Raw genomic sequence first — 15,137 nt, 5'->3', positions numbered from 1 at the left:
GCAACCATGTTAGCCACGCTCTTGTGATTTATTTCCATCCATTTTTGCCTTCAAAAATCAGTACACCTCGAGGGGTTTGCCAGGCAAGTTACTCCACCTGATACTGCTAAAGTGAATAATATGAGATAGAGAGAGACCTTTGACTGAGCTTTTATAAAAAACTCTATTGCCTTTTAACACATCAGGACATTAGAAATAATTAAATATATGAACTAAACAAACGAACAAAACTAGAAAATGTGCTCCTCGGAGCACAGGTCTCCGCCAGTACTGTTCCTGATTAATCCTGTCTTACCTATTTATATTACATATTGTCACGTGTCACTTGACCAATGTTAGCTTGATCCCGTTAGCTTGACCAATGTTACCTCACTTCCAAAAACATAAATGTTTTTTGGAAGTGACACACCTATTTATAGGATTTTATTTCGTCATGCGTCTCGCTAGCCAATCAAAAGCATTGGTGACAACATATTGTCACGTGTCACGTGAAGCTTGACCAATGTTAGCTTGGCTAGGGGGGGACACACACACAGCGTGACGGGAACGAAAACATACTCTCCACCTCTGGCGGAGACAATAAAAAAAACAAAGACACATACAGTAGTATTTATAACAGCACACACCTATACCCATATACCATCTACCAGAGTTTACATTATGTTAGTGTATATTTCTTAGAAAGACAAAATCAATAATTTGTGATCAATGAGTTCAGCTTCAACTGACCCTGCTCCCTCGATTCTGTTCCTCCTTGGCAGGCAGATACACATTTTAACCCTGAACTATAAAACATCGAGTTGGCCAAAACATTCTCCGTTGTGATGCTTTGTACGTTGGGCCAAATATGAATTTTGCCTCGTTTAGCTCTTCAGCCAAAGCTATTACAGAATCCATCCCTGCATCAGTGCAAACAGACTACTAAGTAAGCTTTGGACACCATAACCAGATCATCTAAAGGTCTCCTCGTCCTGGTATAAAAAAAAGGATAACATCTGTGAACTCTAGGATCTATAAGTGCCATGTTGTCTGTTTTTAGCCATGGCCCCCGTGCCCTGCTCTCCCACTGGAGATTCTCTGTAGGAGTTTTCTACAGGGACCTCCAGCTTGCCCCGCGTTGAGGAGCCTGGTGGAAACACTACTTGACCACCTGGTTTCCGGTAGTCAGTGGGGGCTGCGGGCCCCAGGGGCCTTGTTCCCAGCCTTTACTCATCTGCGAGGAGAAAAGCCTGGTCACGACCTAAAGCAGAGAGTGTCTATAGGGGCTACATATTTCCCCCGAAAAACAATATTTTTTCGACCAATCACAACACTCGTTTCATTCACAGAGAATGTAAACAGATTTGTAAATCGTCAACGTCATTTCCTTGGGCGGTACTTCCGCCAAATTCCGGTACTTCCGTTTAGACGCTCAACCGGCTAGGTCTTTTTTTTCCCCCCACCCTTTACTCCACTACAATTATGTGAAAACTTTAGTTCCTAGTTACTTTTCAGTTATAAATATATTACATTATCAAACATTCATTAACCACTTCAGCCCTATTTTATACCTAGGCTATTAGAAAATAGCCGATCTACAAGCTCACAACGCGTTGCGATGCGACGCGTTGTGAGCTTGTAGATCTGCTATTTTCAAATATTTTTGTACTTTTACTTTTGGTACTTTAAGTATATTTTGATGCCAATACTTTTGTACTTTTACTCTAGTTCATTTTTATTCTGGATTTACTATTACTTGTAACAGAGTATTTCTATATCGCAGTATTGGTACTTTTACTTAAGTAAAGAATTTGAGTACTTTTTCCACCACTGGGCTTAAGTAAATCTGATAGTTGGGGTGTTGTAAATGAGCGTGGTGAATGCCTCCTCCTCCTCCTCCCAGGCCTCCACTGCAGGCAGAGACAAACTAGAGAGCTGGACAAACCATCTGTCTTCCATAATAGGTCTACATCAGACTCTATTACTAATGCCTCTCTGAGCGGACCGGGAATTAACCCATTAAGACCTGGAACGCCTCTGTGTCACTTTAGATTTCTTTGGCTATTCAAAAATAGCAGATATACAAGCTCATAGCGCGGCACCGAGTGCCGCGCTATGAGCTTGTAGATCTGCTATTTTTGAAAAATATTGAAAAAATATTTTTCAGATTTTTTTCAAAAAACTGTTAGGATTGAGAAAACATTTTTAAGAATCGCCTCAGGTCTTAATGGGTTAAGTGAACTCACCACCTTCATCTGCTGTACTGTAGTATCAGGCCAGTAGCTAATGAGAGGACGAAATATAACCCAATCAATATCCACAAAGCACAAATTGTAAGCCTCTGCTCCCCACAGTCTATCGTCTGCTATGACCGCACCGTTCTCCGTCTGTCTCCGGCAGGAAGACGGAGGAGCCGGTCGCTCATATTGTTTTATGTGCTCAATGCTTCTTACGCTGGCTGAGTGGTGTTGCCATGCAGCATGGCAAAACCCCGCAACAACACAGAGAGCAATATCATTCACGTCAGGAGTGTGCTCCTTTACTCGGGGACGTTTAGAGCCATACATTTCCAAGCTGCCTCTGCGCTGTCAAAACCCGGTGATTTCATATTCATCGCTCTAATTACAACAGCTGAGGAACATGCCGTTGATTATATAGGAGTTCAGATTTATGCCCGGGTTTCCAGATGGACCTGGGCGGGCTCTTTCCCTCGGTGCAGGGTGGTGCCAAAGGGGTGTAGATTGCATTGCACCACCAGCTATATCAGCATCTCTTCTCCTTTGGAACATACAGTTTTGTGAGCTTGGCGCAAGGATAGCGACTTACTGTAAGCCCTACAGTATACACTTATAGCCAATCCGCAAGCTTGTAGATCTGCTATTTTCACAACTTAAAAAAAAAAAAAAACATTTTTTGAAGACTTCTGAGAACATTTTGGGACGTTATGGCCTACAATGACGACATGCCCAAAATAGGTTTGCCAGGTTGAAAGCGTCAAATCTTGACTTTGTCGAACATCCAGACAGCAAAAACGACGTTGTTGTGTTTCCCATTATTTCAGCTGAGAAAGCTCAAAAGCTTTCTTGTCGGGCGGTCAACACACGTCATTCTGTGTAGATGAGCCCTCAGGCAGGCAACTGCAGGGAAGTACAGGCTACTTCCCTGTCACGTTTCTAATGAGGAAACACTGCCTTTATGTTTACACCAAATTAGCTGTATTTTCTCATCGCTCCTTCCTCGCATTTTGTTTTCATCCCCAGAGGGGGTCCATTTCACAAAATCTATTCATATGCACGCAGCGTTTGGCAGAAAAACAGATACTCTGTATCCACCAAAGATTAGTTACAAGGAAAAGCAGATAAAGTTTCACGAATCCTAGGTTATTTGTAATTCCTTCCACCCCTTCTCTGTACAAATAACAACAAACAGAACCGTTGTATCCCTAGCTGTCATGGGTATGTTACGGTTTGGCCTCCCATGTGTGGAGTGGTCAAAGTCAGTGTTTCTGAAGCGATAAGTCGGCTTTGATATCTCCGCCCCACAACAAATCTGAACGGACAGACTGAGTTCTCCGAGCGGAACGTTTACAATAAAAATGAACTGCGGAAAATAAAAGCACAACGCCGTGCACAAGTAGCCCCCAACCCCCTGCTTTTTTAATCGAATGGATTCCTCATCTCTATTTGGTGGGTCTTATGCCTAGAGGTGGTTATTACTGTGGATTGGATAGCAAAATCAATGGACTGCTTGTCTGAATTTGGGTTTAGTTGAACGTTATCCCCGGCATGCCACTGGAGTGCAGTAACTGCAGGGCAGTATTGAACAGAGAAGTCTCCGTGATCGATTTTAGCCATGCCTAGTCTCCCCTTCCCTCCCTGCCTACTGTATGAGACAGTCTCTCATACAAGATAGTCTCTCAAGTAGGCGCTGCTTAACCTAACCACTTAGACTCTTTTACCAATGCCTCTCGGAGCGGACAGGGGGAATCAAGTGAACTCACCATCCTTCATTTGCTGTGCTAGAGTGTCAGGCCAGGAGCTAATGAGAGGATGAAATAAACTGTTAATATAAATAAATGGCTACAAGCTAACAGTGAGCTTGTAGATCTGCTATTTTAGGAAAAGAAGAAGGAAGTCCGCACACTGTTCTCAAGCTCCAAGAAACTCACTTTTTATTTTTGCAACGTTTCGACCTTCTAGGTCTTCATCAGGCAAATATTATAATGACATTATCATTTTGTTCCTCCTGACTCCCAGGTGTTGTACATCATCATTAGTCAATGTTTGTGTATATATATATGATGCTTTTGTCTGTCATTATAATATTTGCCTGTTGAAGACCTAGAAGGTCGAAACGTTGCAAAAATAAAAAGTGAGTTTCTTGGAGCTTGAGAACAGTGTGCAGACTTCCTTCTTCTTTTTCTTGATTCTTCCTTGATGTCCAGCACCTGGCCTAAATACAGGCGTGGGATGTGCACACAACCTTCTCTTAGATCTGCTATTTTAGACATTCAAAAAAATTAAGGTTGAAAGTGGTTTAGGTGTTTAAGTTTGGCTGTATGAAACGACTGGCAAAACACTTAAGATTGTATTGATATTTATTAATATAAAAATAAATAATAAAAAAATCAGTTTTCATTATAATACAGATTAAATATGCTATGTTAGTTCCATTGATCCAAGCTGGTACACAATCGATTGATTGACAGATGGGTGTGCCACGAACACTTTCAAGATTTTCTCGTGGGCCCTGATCCAGAAATGGTTGGGAACTGCTGACGGGGTGGAAACCTCATAATGTCCAAAGCTGTTACGTTTCAGGATTCAAATTCCAAAACAGCTAAAGTAGCAGATCTACGAGCTGCTTTGAGCTCATAGATCTGCGATTTTTGAAAAATAGCAGATCTACAAGCTCGTAGCGTGGCACTCGGTGCCGTGCTATGAGCTTGTAGATCTGCTATTTTTGATTAGCCAAAGTATAAAATAACGATTCTAGCTCAAATCTAAAATGACACAGATGGGTTCCCGGATTGAATGGGTTAATTTACGAAAAAAAAAGTTTAAATATGGAGATAGGAGATTTCTGCCTGACAGCGGTGATATGTACAGTACATCCAAAGTACACAATGTGAGGGCAGCAAAGACATGGGGGTCCACAGAATGCAGTATACTGTACGCGTATTTGACAGAGGTACAATGCGGTCTACAGACAAACCCTGCAGTTTAATGTAAATCATACCCTGCCTCATTTATATTTATAAAGTTTGCACAGCTTGGTTCGTTCGGTGCTATGGTGGTTCTCTGCTGTTTCCTTCTGTATCCAATATCGCTCTATTTTATTTATTTATGTTTTTTTTGTGTGCTGTTCTAAAATAGGGGGAAAAAAAGATGTTCAAGAGGCCTGGTCTATTTCTCGGGGCTGTTGTTGGGAAAGCATGGCGTCTGCTGCAGTGCTTAATTATACAGACAGAATGTGTGTTTGGTTGTTAATTATATAGCAGTGTTTACGTGCGTGCGTGTGCGTGTGCGTGTGTGTGTGTGTGTGTGTGTGCGTGTGAGTGCGTGTTACTTGCACTGAGCCCCTTGGGCCGGACAGGTGAGGTCGGCGGGGTTGTTGCTGAGCATGGGAGCAGCTGGATGCTTCACATCTTTCTGCCGGGGCTCACAACAACCCCGTGACGACCGCAAAGTGAGTTCAACCAAACAGCACTGCAGAATATCAAACAACGACCATTTAAAAATCCCCAGGTGACGTGCACACACACACACACACACACGCACACGGCCAAAGAATGCAAAGAGGGACATTAGGGATGTAGCGAAGTCTGTAGGCCTGGTAGAACTGTACATGCCATGCTGAACCCAAATGTTTGATGTTGCAGAAATTAAGCCTTTCAGTGAAGTTCAATCCTGACAGATTTAGTGATTCAGTATCAGGGGGCAAAAGCAGCAAACATTCGGCAGAAATAGCCGATGTGCATGTTCATAATAATGTGTCACATTGCGACACGTTGAGAGCTTGTAGATGGCTTATTTTCAGCAAAGAAATTGGGAGTGGACGGAAAAAAAAGGAGGGGACCAAATACAGACGCCCGGGGCGACCCCAGTCAATGAATTATATAGGGTTTAAGTGGATAATATGACACCACGATGAGGAATGTTGCACAATAATGGCTTGGAAATGGAAAGAGATGCATGTTCACACATTAGGAAGTTATGTGAAACCCCCCACAGCCATGCACTGGCTGTGTAGAGATGGGTGTGTGGACTGAGGGCAGGTGGACATCTGTTCCCTGTATGATCTGGCTTTGTTCAGAACCCTAGGTTTGTCTGTCTGCATGTTTTCTCTATAATTCGGTGAGGGAATGTGGGAATAGATGGCTGGTGTGGTCATTAATTTTCAAACCTGCTTCATCTAAGGAGTGTCTCTGTAAGTGCGTCGTGAGGAGGTAATAGGTAAGAAATCGCTTTGTTCAGAATCCTGTGTTAGTCTCTTTACATGTGTTTTCTTTCTTTCTAATTGGAAATGTGGGAATAGTTATTTGGTGCAGTGATTATTCTGCAAACCATTTTCATCTAAAGAGTCTCTCTGTAAAAGCGAGTTGTAAAGAAGGTAATAGGTAAGAAATGTGTTTGTTTTGAAAAAATGAAATTCTGTGCGTCTCTGAGAAGAGCTGCGCAATCATCTGAACAATCTAGCAACAGAATCGTCATCACAGGTGACACATAACACTTAAAAAGATTAACATATTCGAGACAGTAAATTGTTTCGTATGATGCCACAGTTGTCTCCCTCAAATATAAAGTGCTAATACACTGTATTGTGTCCCAAATAAGTGTATTGCAGACTCGCAAAAACAATACTGAAATGTTTAATTTCTCCCTCCATGTCGTTGGTGTCCTAACCCCATGGCGTTGCCCAATTCTGTAGAAAAGCACTTAATATCACACCCAACCGCTCTCCTACTGTTGACAGGCTGAAAAACATTTACTGCTGCGCTAACGGGCAAATTTTTTCATTTGGTGCGTACAGCTGCTTGACTCGCTCCTGTTCCCTCAGCCATCTGTCTGGATCAATGTGCAGTCTGACAAACTCTTTTACTTTCATCCTTTTACTGCTCTTTTGTCCATGTTGTCCAAAAATTAGGAATCGGTGAATATGATCACAGCAGCCTTTGAGCTAATGAGGACACAATGATCCGCTGTGTGGGTGCAGTGTCATCGGGACTGTTCAGACCGCATTCCGTTCTAAAAGTGTCGGAGTCCCCAGTAATTGTATAAAACTTCTCAAAACATCTCACAAGATAGATGAAAGAGAGAGAGAGAGCTCTGAGACAACTACTGTCTCTTTTTGTTTGGCAATTGTGACGCAATGCATCTGCAAACACAACACATCAACTGGAGATGAATCTGAGACTTGTATTAATTGTCCTTGTCATGTAGGAGCTACGCTGTCATTTTTATGCACTCAGTGTCACCAGCAGAAACTCCGCACTGTAAATCATTGTCACATTATTTCAGAGTCTTTGAGACGTGTCACACATATTTATGCTTCCCGGGGTATGAAAGGAAAAAGCACACAGCTGTAATGTGGAGATTACGCCTCTTGCTCACCTTGATTGATTAAAAAGTTCTGCCCAAACTAAGAAAGTTGATTGGCACAGCCAGCATGTACATTTTTTTTTTTTTTCCCTCAGCATTTCTGCTTTTTTTTTTATTGATAGTGACAGTGAGACAGGAGAGGTAGGAATGAATGGGGATGACAATGCAGCAAAGAGCCTCCGGTCAGATTCAAAGCCGGGCCAGCTGCGGGACGGCCTGTAGCCTTATTTATGTGGTATGCGCTCTTACTTGGTGGAGCCACTGGGGCGCCCCCAGCCAGCATGTAAATGTGACTTCAGATTGACAGACGCGATCCTATCGGGCACCGGGTAACGACTCATCGAAATTTTGTGGTGTGGTTCAGGGGGGAGGTGGCGTGGCTGACCTGCTGGCAAAGCGCTCCTTAGAATTACCAATCAGGAAGTTGTTAATAAGGTCCTTGAGAGAGCGGCTCCGGGGGCCACAGCACTCATTAGCAGCTACCGAGATCCATCCAGAGGTCTCACATGCAACGAGGGAACGATGAACAGACATCACTATCCCCTCGCAAGGGTCGTCCTCATCTGAATATGCAAGAGATGGCGCAATTAGAGCTGAGAGGACGTTTTTCTAATGGCGAGAAGCAGCACCTTGTTAATTGCAAAAACATCCAGCCTATGGGTTTTGGCTGTGTGTGTGTGTGTGCGTGTGCGTGTGCGTGTGTGGGGTAAGCTTTAAGTGGCTACATCAGGTGCGACATTCTTTATCATTCGGCAGGCAAGCAAGAGAGAAAAGGGAGCAGAGGGAAGGAAAGAGGAATTGAGGTGATATGAAGAGACAGGTGGAAAGAGGAGATGAGAGCAGTGGAAAAGGAAATATCTTTAAACAGGGAGCAATTTAGATGAGTCACCCTAAGAGACGTAGTAATAGTTGTATTTGTACACCGATGCCCAATTTTACGCATTGGCCGTCGAAAGATTAACGCACGACAAAGCGCTCCATCGCATTCAACGTCAAACACCAGCAGCATGCGAGTATGCAAAGGTCAGTGAATAACAACCTGTCCTACACGTCTTCATGACGGCACTCCCTGGGTGTCGGTGCAGGAACTTCCAGTTACACTGCAGTCAATTACAGTGACGTGAGGGAGGAAGTGACAGCAAGGAGACAGCTCTCTTATCACTGTCCTTCTGTTGTGGCCACTTTGAAAGAAGGGGAGCTATTTGTCTGGCAGGAAAGGTATGCTGGAGGGGAGAGAGAGAGAGAGCCTGGCTTTTATCTTTGCCGGAGAGAGAGAGAGAGAGACAGAGAGAGAGAGAGAGAGAGAGAGAGAGAGAGAGAGAGAGATGGGGGAGAGGGAATATACGCGAAATGTACTGCAGGCAGCATATTTCAGAGGCAGGAGAAAAGCAAGGAGGAAAGGACTGTTAAGAGATTTGGAGTAACAGTGAGGCAGGTAAATGGCAGGAAAGAAACAAGCCTTTGCAGGCAGGCAGCCGGGGACAATGGCCAGACAAGGCATTCTGCTGTGATATTTGCCTGGGCACGGTTGCACGCGCTTAATGTGCAACATCAATCACAACGTTGCCCACCGCACAGCGTGGCAACTTTTTATCGCCACTCATTAAAGTAAGTGCAGATATTTTATGCATCGGTTGAATTGCAAGGGGTTTTTCATGCTAATTTCCCTTGCTTTAGATTTGTTATTCATCATCTTCCCGAGCAAGCAGGATCCCGTGCACAAATAAAGGCGGAGAGGAGACTCTGCTGCGGTTTGATGAATCTGGCTGCCATGCGCTGAAGCCTCACATCTTTTCTACGGCAGCTTAACCCATTAAGACCTGAGGCAGCGTCTAAAAAATTCAAAATCCAACAATTTTTCGGAAAAAAATATAAAAAAATAATTTTCAAAATGTTTCAAAAATAGCAGATATACAAGCTCGTAGCGCGGCACTCGGTGCCGCGCTATGAGCTTGTATATCTGCTATTTTTGAATAGCCAAAGACATCTAAAGTGACACAGATGCGTTCCAGGTATCAATGGGTTAAGAGTCTATTTAGCAAGCTCAGGAATTTTACATATGTTTAGTGAAAGCGTATTATGTATTACGGCCCCAAACCCATCTACAAAGGAACAACAGTATTGGAGTCTCAAAAATAAATAATGTTTTACATTCAATTCAGCTCCTCTTTCTATTTTTTTCACCCTCTTTTTGCCCAATTTATTCGTCGCCAAGCCCTCCATGTGTACAGTACTGCATTCTCTGTCACTGCCAACCCCCACTGTTGGCCTGGGGGAGGGTGTGTGTGTGTGGACTTTCACATGCCACCTCCATCACTCATGCAGTCGTTAGTCGTTTCTCCTGACAGTCTGGAGTTTCACCACAAGCTTCCCACCCCGTGAACACAATGGAGCGCCCGGCCAAGCGCATTGCTCAGCAGGCCTGGAATCGAACCAAGACCTCTGCGTTGGTGGTGGGCAAGGGTTTATACCGCTACAGGTTTTGCCCACGACATCCAAATTCCATTTTCTTTATTGAACAATAATGTACTGTTACTGTACAACACATTTATTTTGGTGGCATCAATCTTTTTTTTTTTTATAATTTTTTTTATGCCACGATTTTGTAACCCTTTTTCACCCGGTGCCAATTATCTAAGTGATCCTGGGCGCTACACTCCCGCCGCCAGCCTAGGGAGCCCAGAGCCGAGCTCATGCCTCCTTCAATGCATGGCGAGAGCCAACTGAGCTTCTTGTCACCTGACAGGGGGGAGTTTCCCCGGTTGGACGTAGCGCGTGGAAGGAACAGGATTACTGCATGTTAGGAGACACGGGGAGAACATGCAAACTCCACACAGAGTAGGCCCTTTCGCCAACCCCACCTAGGGTATGGGCGCTGACGACGTGGAGGAGAAGACACGCCCCCAGTGCTGGTGGCATCAATCTAGTGCAAAGAAGCGATAAAGTGCATAGAATACAGATGATGATGAATAATAATTGATGAAAAAAAAGGACAGGAGCTGCCTGGCCATTTTAGTAAATAACAGAACCACGTTCGGGAAGCACCACCTTTGTGTTTCCCACGTCTTACAACTTTGAAGTCAAACGATCTTGGTCTCTTCTTCTTTTATTATTTCCGCTCCCTATTTTCCCTTCTCTCCTGCATCCAAGTCTGACGAGATTACTTAAATGCCAAGGCCTGAGAATACCACTGAACTTGTGAACTTTGCCCCAAATATCTATCCGGGAAAACCATTTTTCTTCCCTTGTGAAAGAGTTTGCAGATGAAAGGGAGGCTGGACTCGAGGGTTGAATTGGGTTCTGGGTCCACTCCCAGTCTTTGAATTTCAAGCTTTTGCCTCGCTGGGGCTTTTTTCCGGTTTCAAGAATGTAAGATATGGGAATTGAATCTGATGTTCGGTTTTAATAGATTTTTTTTCCATGACTGAACTTGAGCAGTGAACACTCATTAGAAACATGGGCAGCGATCTGAGCACTGTTAATCCGCCGCTTAAAAGGACAGTGTTTAGCCTTTGAAACTGACAGATATTTGCTCTCATCCTTCCCTTCTGAAGATGCCCTTTAGCCTTATTACGATTGCATTCAAAAATTACAAAAAGGGTATATCCCAGCCAGACATGAAATGATGTTAACCTTGGAATATTTAACAGATGGTGCTGTAATCTAATTTTCTGACAATTGGCAGCCCTGCATAACTGTAGAAAGTCTGTTTCTAATACCGTCACAGTGGCATTCTCATTGTTAATTAACTCTAGATTGTAAACATTTATCACTTTTGGGTCCCTTTTTACACTCTTGGCAATTAAATGAACACAGACTATTCTACTGTGTGTGTACTTGAGATGAGACGATGTTCAGTGCACAGCTGCACAGAATGCTCCACAGCTTGGGAAACCAAAATATTTAGCGTGCATAGCACCACCATGCATTAAATATAGCTGGCCCAGGCTGTTTATCATACTGAAGAGGATACCTCTGAATATTGAACAGCTTTGTCCTTCACAAAGTTACCCGCTGTGGCCCTGATAAAAAGGCAATTAGAAATGGTTAAACTAATGAATTCAAAGGACATCTCCAGAATGCCTCTTCAAGTGCTTTAGATACACAGAGTAAGAGAGTGATCTTGGCTGTGCCGTGGTGACCTCAAGCAGCACTATATACCTGCCTCCCTGCAAGGCAAACTCCAGCTCTCATCTGTAATCTATTATTCATAGCGAAGAGGCAGAGAGGAAGACTGGAAAAGGCAGATAAACTCGGCCCGTTTTTCTCCAACCACCCCCACCTGATATCCCCCCATTATCCAGGAGCCATTGTGTGGGAACATAAACGGAATGATTGCCTTTTGTTGTGAACTGGAAATTTTGTATTCTGTGCGGTATCTGAAGCCGGACTTGCCATTCCAAGCACACAAGCTTCCGACCGGCGGTGGTATTGTGCAAATAATGATGCATGGGGAAGGATCAAATTAAAATTTATCAGCTTCAGGTTGGCATCCATCTCGAAATCTATTTCTTACAGATTAAAAATTGAAAAGGCAATGAGGCAAAAGGAAGGCACATTGGTGTTTGTGTGTGAATTTGTTGATTATTTTTGACCAAATGACAGCTTGTGCGGTGAGTCTATCAGGCTATTGATCCTGAGGCTAAGGTGCTAGATGGTATTTCTGTGTTGATTCCTTGATGCATCGTCTAAAATCTGCTTTCTCAATGAACAAACACACAACACTGATACGCGCACGCACACACGCACGCTATTGGCTATTTTCGAATAGCCGAAGTATATAATAGCCTGAAGTGGTTAATGTAAGTTTTAAGCTAAATCTGCAAAGTAGGCTAACTAATAACTAAAGCTGTCAAATAATTGCAGTGGAGTAAAAAGTACAACATTTGACAGAGTTTTTTTGGCAAAGGGTTAGGGTTATAGTCAAAGTAAAGTCAAAGTACCTCAAAATTGTACTCAAGTGTACTTAATCACTTGAGCCCCATATGGTTGACTGGAGTCCCTTAGGGCTCTATAGTGTCTTTTCTGTTTTCTGTTATTATAACTAGACCATACCCGGTCGACGCATCCGTGGGGGGATATGCGCACATGATCTGGCAACCCGGGAGGCGACATTCTTTCACACATAAACGCTAATAAGAAGCTGAGATTTGATGAAATTGAAAAACGGGCTTCACAATTAAGTTCAGATGGTAATGGTCAATGGCTGTGTGCAAAATCAGAGCAATTGCTCCAGCCACTGAGGAGAACCGGGAGGAGAAGCGGGTAGCTTCACCACTACAGACAGTCACCACTACAGACAGAGGTTACTAGAATTATAGTAGGATAGCTGATCCACAAGCTCACAATATGAGCTTGTGGATGATATTTTCCTGGGAAGGCCTTCCCCACAATAAGGATGCTGGGGTTTAAGTGGTTATGTAAATGTACGTATTTACTCCCCTGCTCATAAGTCAAACCACTGCAGGACAGATGCTTTTCTAAAATATTGCTTTTATCCAAAGTCTGTAAAGAAAGCCGGGATGGCTGTCTTCACGGGACTGTGTTTGACGTCAATCAAACACAGTCAAAATGCGGGTCAAGTGTTAACCCGTTGCCATCTTTGCTGCCGACGATACACCACAAACTCACAAGCTCTGCAGATTTAGGTGTAAACATGATGGTTCAGTATATTGGTCATTCCAGAATTGGAGGACACCCCCCCCCCCCAACAGAATCTAAATATAGTTGTAGAAAAAAGGCTTTCAAATAGTATTTAAAATATCAAATAGTTCTCGAGTATCCCTAGAATGGCATTTTTCTTGATGACCAAATGTCAAATTTTAAACAGTTTTTTTTTTCAAAACGTTCCATTATTTTCAGCCTTGATTGAGTGTGTCGCTCTAACCAGCACATCACGGTTACTCATTTTATCAGAATAATGCGCCGTTCACACCAAGCACCATAACTGTAACGATAACTATGAAGATATATAGTTTGGAAAATCATTATAACTTAAATCGATGCCATGGCAATTCTACACCACAACTATAACATAGACAATGGTGAATGGTGTTCTTCTGTCTTATATTATCTAAGTTGTTCCTTTATATTTGACGGCAGCAGTATATTAACATTATATCATTACAGCTAGCACCTTTTCCTGAGAAAAAGGTAAATTTAGCTTTGATTTGCAACACGGCACTGTTACTTGCAATCCTGTTACTGTAATTGCATGTTCTTCAGTTCACTCAGCAGGGACACTCTATTATCTCCAAGTTTCTTTTAACTCCATGCAGAGTGCAGACTGCATTTTGATGATCTTAAGCTGGTTTTAAACTCAAAAGACAAAATCAAAGCTATTTATTTCTTCAGGTTGGGCTCGCAGCCTGCTGTTGGCAACGTCTCCAGCTCTGATGCAAAGTGTATTGAATTGAAGTGTCTTCTTATAAAGACCTAGAAATCTGTCTGGATTAAATCTTAGTTTTGAAATACACGTTGACTACCTTGTGAAAAAGATTAAATTGGACAAATATAGTACATGTTATTTTTATTATAAATAAGACTATTATAAGATAAAATAAGATTATTCTTTACTGCTATGAAAAATCTGGTTGTAACTGAATTTCTCCCAAAGTTAATTATGTGTACATGCCTCTGCTACCACTCTCTAGTCTATAGACACACATACATCTTCAAGTTCAAGGACTAGCTTCAAGTTTCAATGCAAATATGTCTATGTAGATGAGCGTTTCACGCTTGTCCCTAGCGCCGTGAAACTAGACAACTAAAAGTGTAGTTTCAAATCTGGTACAATACCAGCTGAACTTTGAAGCTAATGTGAAGCTATGCACTAGCCAATCACAGCACCCCTCTCCCCCATTTCTGGGCACACCGCTCCGGGGAAAGAAAATGTTCTTTCCGTCTGTCAGAGACGGACCGCACCGCATTAAAACCCGGAAATGCACAGTTGCTTCTATTGACTTGTTAATTTGTGTATATAACACATACCTTTCCCAGCGATTCTCTTAGTTACACCAACATTGTTCTTGTGAAGCAGTACATTTATGCTTATTTATTAAAGGTTCTATGACATTCATTTTCACTTTTTTTTCTTTTTATGTTTTTTTGGGGGGTTTTATGACCTCAATTACACCCAAAAATTACACCTTTGAACATTCAGTGAATTTTCTGTGGTCTGGGGTTTTCTGAATAATTAGGCTGAAAAGTAATCTGAGTTTGGCCCTTGGATAGTGAAGTCACAGGCCATTAATCCCACCCACTCTCCTCCTCGCCCCTCCCCTCCCCTATCCTTTCCTTTGGGTGGGGGGGGGGGGGGGGAGCAGCGGTGATGATTGACAGGCAAAATCCATCAACAGCGACACCCTCAGGCAAAGATTTATTTTTTCATTGCAGTTGAAAAGGCTTTAGAAATGTGAGAGAAAAACACCTGCAATGGCTCACTAGAGTGGAATTTTCAGTTTAGACTTTTTATCCACGTTTGAAGGACCATGACAAAGACCTTTAATGTGTTGTAAAACTGAATGTCATGAAACCTTTAAGATTATAGAGCTTGTG

The 15,137-nt window shown here is 42.8% G+C and overlaps 1 protein-coding gene across 1 annotated transcript in view; it reads left to right on the top strand.

The window, feature by feature from the left end:
* LOC311059665 (shisa family member 6) overlaps positions 1 to 15,137 on the top strand; it is a gene marked incomplete at both ends in the record, with an annotated part of 68,776 nt that overhangs the window by 11,584 nt on the left and 42,055 nt on the right. The gene's annotated exons all lie outside the window — the stretch shown is intronic.

Source organism: Gymnoscopelus microlampas (assembly GCF_963454915.1).
Source record: "Gymnoscopelus microlampas genome assembly, chromosome: 14".
Lineage (NCBI taxonomy): Eukaryota > Metazoa > Chordata > Actinopteri > Myctophiformes > Myctophidae > Gymnoscopelus > Gymnoscopelus microlampas.
The sequence above is the reverse complement of the archived record's forward strand: the minus strand, read 5'-3'. Positions and strand labels throughout refer to the sequence as shown.